Raw genomic sequence first — 4,110 nt, forward strand, 5'->3', positions numbered from 1 at the left:
TAGAGGGGAGAGGGAATAACATATTAAAGTTATTAAGGCATGATGATATTGTATGTGAGGAACAGGGTTTCTGTACAAGAAAAATCAGAAGACCAAGATGGAACAGATATTGAGCACTTGATGCCAAAGATTTATAAGTGTGTTTTGTAGACTTCTGGGCACCAGACACAGGTTTTTATCAAGGTTCATCAATTCAGGTGTCCCTTTTAAACTTCTTCTTCCCATTAAAATTAGCAACTTTTGATTCTGTTCTATCATTGAAATTGGCCCTTAAACTAAGGATTAAGTGTTTTTCAGGAAGATCCTTTAGATGGTTCCATGAAAGATACTCTAAACAATTAATTTTTTTTTAAAAAAATGGAAGAAAAACTGTCACATAAGAGTTATGGTGCCACTGGGGCCATCCACAGCTGCTAAAGAGTAGCACAGAAAGCTCCAGGAGTACCTAGCAGCCAAGGGAATACTGAAGTGCCACAACACCAAGCCTATTAAAAAGCTAAGAGTAATTGTTTGAATATTATACCTTCTAAATCTATTATTATACTCAAAAAGGATGTTATAAATTATGCTGCTTTGCCTATCAAAGATGTAAGACCCATTGACATTAAATTCCAGCCCAGACCTGCCAGTATCACAGGATCCAGAAGCCAAAGTTGGAGCCACCTGAACTTCTAGGCCAAAGGCTGACTTCAGGATGTACGTCTTCTAACTTAAACTGTAAGCCTTCCAGCAATAGTCAAGAACAGCATAAAGCTGGTTCATTCATTACTGGAGAACTGTTTAGAAAAGCTGTGGCATCACCAAATATACAAGAATTGAAAACTTCAAGACAGCAGGTAGCAGATCAAGGAAATGTTACATGTGCTGACCCTGTGGATAATAACCTTGCTGAAATGAATCCTTAGACAGTTTTCTAAAAGAGATAAACACGAAGAAACTTGCCCCAAACTTTCTCAGACTCTGAAAGGAAGACAAATTGCTGAATGATGGATAATAGGTAAACCAAAGACTAACTCCTATAATCAAACCAAAAGCAATTTGGATCCTAAACAAGCCTTGGGCAAAAGTTCAGGGAATAGTGCTGTTCTGAAAGAAGTAATAGATAGTTTGTTAAATAAACACAAATTAAGATTCCATCAGTAAAGTCACAGCAACTCTCGAGAGGACCAAATCTTGTAAGACCAGGAGAAAAACTCCCCAGTTTCCCTCTTATTACGTTCAGACCCTTAGTAGGACTCAGACATCAAAGAAACAAGTAGTCAAGGACATAAAGGATATAAAGGTCAATAAGGATAAATAAAAAAGACAAAATGAAATTAAGGTACAGTCACACACTGTTACTGAACAAAGAAGTAAGGCAAACCAAATCTTGGACATGCCCCAGTGTGCTTCAGGGAGGCTCTAGTAAAAGACATCCAAACATTAAGCAAGACCAGAAATCCACTAAAACTGTTTTAGATCTCAGACATCACATGTACTGCAAAATATCAAAAACCTTAAGCCAAAATCCTAATTTGACAGTTGGCAATTTTAATTCAGTCATTCCAAACACCCCTAACATAACAGAAAACAGCACTAATGGGAATAAATGCATCAGCAGCTATCATCGCAAAGCACAGAATTTGGACTCCAAATTGAAAAAAATATTCTTCCCTGGAACCAGTTTCTCAATAAGACAGCTCCCAAAACTCAATATGGTGACCAACCTGTAAATGCAAGAAGAGTCCCAAATGAGACCCAAACTAATCCAAATATCAAGAAGATGAAAGCAGAGGATTGAGGGAAAAAAAACTAGAAGAATGGCAGAAATCTAAGGCAAAAAATCTAAAAACAGTCTTCTATGGATTTTTTTTAAAGATTTTATTTATTTATTTGACAGAGAGAGATCACAAGTAGGCAGAGAGGCAGGCAGAGAGAGAGAGAGGAGGAAGCAGACTCCCTGCTGAGCAGAGAGCCCGATGCGAGACTCGATACCAGGACCCTGAGATCATGACCTGAGCCGAAGGCAGCAGCTTAACCCACTGAGCCACCCAGGCACCCGAGTCTTCTATGGATCTTAAAAAGAAAAATAATAGAGGGAATTAATATTTCATTCTGGAAGAGTATGGAAAAAGATGAAGAAAAGAAAGTACAACTTGAGTGCTGATTCACAGACCTGTACCCCTGGGGATAAAAATACATGTTTATAAAAAATAAAAAATTAAAAAAAAAAGAAAGAAAGTATAACTTGAACTGTACTATAAAATTAATAACACTCTAACAATGTCTGCAGATCATTGAAGGGGGTGTACTTTCTAATTAAATATTTACCATATTGTCTGGTGTTCCTGAGGCTGAAAAAATCTGGTAAATTCTGAATCTGCAAAGCAAAGTGGTTGGCAAGTAAAGGCACTTTTGATATTATTGGGCTGTAAGAAGATGCTGTTAGAAATGGGGCAACACCGATACAAGTCAGAAGTTGTTAATATTTGCCAGACCCAAACAGAATCACAGAGGGAGTGACCTATGCCTTTGTAGTTGCCGAAATGCATATAACATCCATAGAAGAGCATGCCAGTAAGAAGGAATTTGAAATGTCTTGTCTTTAAAAGAAAGAGAACGCGTTACAGCAACACCCCCCCCCCCACCAAATAACCAAGGCAGAAGAGGATAATCATTCTGGTATCAAATTACGAATCATCCCAATTCCTAGAATAAGTGGAATGCCAGAAGTGCAAGGCTTGAAGCTCATCACTCCTGTATGACATTCCCAAGGACTGAGTGAGCTGTGCTCTGCTACCTGGAAATGCTGCAGGGACATGATCTAGTAGTGGCTTCCCTTAATGAGCTATTAGAAGTGGAAGAAGCAGAGTTTTATATTCTATAAAAATGAAGATTTGCCTATAACATTAGGGTTTAAAATTTTTGGCTTATAAATTCTTAATACCTTAAAAAAAAGAAGAAGAAGAAGTTTTTCAGAGCCTCTATGAAACAAGAAACACCCTGGAAAAACCCTGGTGACCTGGAAAAAACTATATAATGGACAGGCAGATTATGGGCTTTCAGGATTTAGTAATTCACTGGGTGTACTCTCAAATTTAATATCCTTACAGGACTGTATTTGGTTTATTTGTTTAGGACTATAGCTGGCCACACTGTTTTATAGCATACATAAATTCTAAACTATTGACTATTACTTTACCTCACAAGTATGGTAAACATTTTCACTTTATTGATCTACTTTACTCTCAGTATAGTTCTTTTTTGTAACAGAAGTTTAGTGCCTGAACATGATGGACTTTCTATTTTGCACCTGCCTTAGCAGAGAGGGTGAGTCTTCCCAGCTGAGCTTAGAAGCTAGTCTTCCTGACTGGAAGCCACGTGATAGCCAGTCTGGCCAAATCCACTCATTTTGCAGTTTATCCTAGCTATGTCTTTGTTCAGAGATTGCAAATGACTTTTATGTGTGGCTTAGACTTCTGTCACTTTGTCCCTGTAGATGAGGGGCAATTCATGTCCTGCCTGTGCCAAGTCTCCTCTAATGAAACACAGTTCTGAATTGGGGTAGTCACCTAGCTTTTTATTCTAAACCTAATTTTGCATTTGGTTTTTTGTTTGTTGGTTGGTTTGTTTGTTTTGTTTAGAAATGCTTCAAATAAAAACAAGAGGGAGCAGTGGAGAGGGGGAGGGAAAGGAACCTTGCTTCTTCACTTTTATTCTTTGGTTTGATATGAGACACCTGCCCTGAGAAGATGGTACAAGCCCCAAAGACTACTACAGGTTACCTTTCTTTCCTCCTGGGCAACTGCTCTTAGAAAAGTAAAATTAGAATCATTACATAAATATAATGTATACATAAATCTGGCCTACATGTTTTAAATTTTAAAATTTTAGCTTTCTTAAAATTTAAGTATTATCTAAAACAAAAAAATCAAATTTTGTTCATTCCTTAAAAAAAAAAAGTAGCATGCACTATTCTTTTTTTTTTATTTATTTTTTATTTTCAGCATAACAGTATTCGTTATTTTTACACCACACCCAGTGCTCCATGCAATCCGTGCCCTCTATAATACCCACCACCTGGTACCCCGACCTTCCATCCCCCGCCCCTTCAAAACCCTCAGATTGTTT

The 4,110-nt window shown here is 37.5% G+C and overlaps 1 pseudogene; it reads left to right on the plus strand.

The window, feature by feature from the left end:
• Nucleotides 1-385: 385 nt before the first annotated feature.
• LOC116582417 lies at nt 386-2,915 on the plus strand (annotated as a pseudogene).
• The last annotated feature ends 1,195 nt before the right edge of the window (nt 2,916-4,110 follow it).

Source organism: Mustela erminea, chromosome 2 (genome assembly GCF_009829155.1).
Source record: "Mustela erminea isolate mMusErm1 chromosome 2, mMusErm1.Pri, whole genome shotgun sequence".
Classification (NCBI taxonomy): Eukaryota; Metazoa; Chordata; class Mammalia; order Carnivora; family Mustelidae; genus Mustela; species Mustela erminea.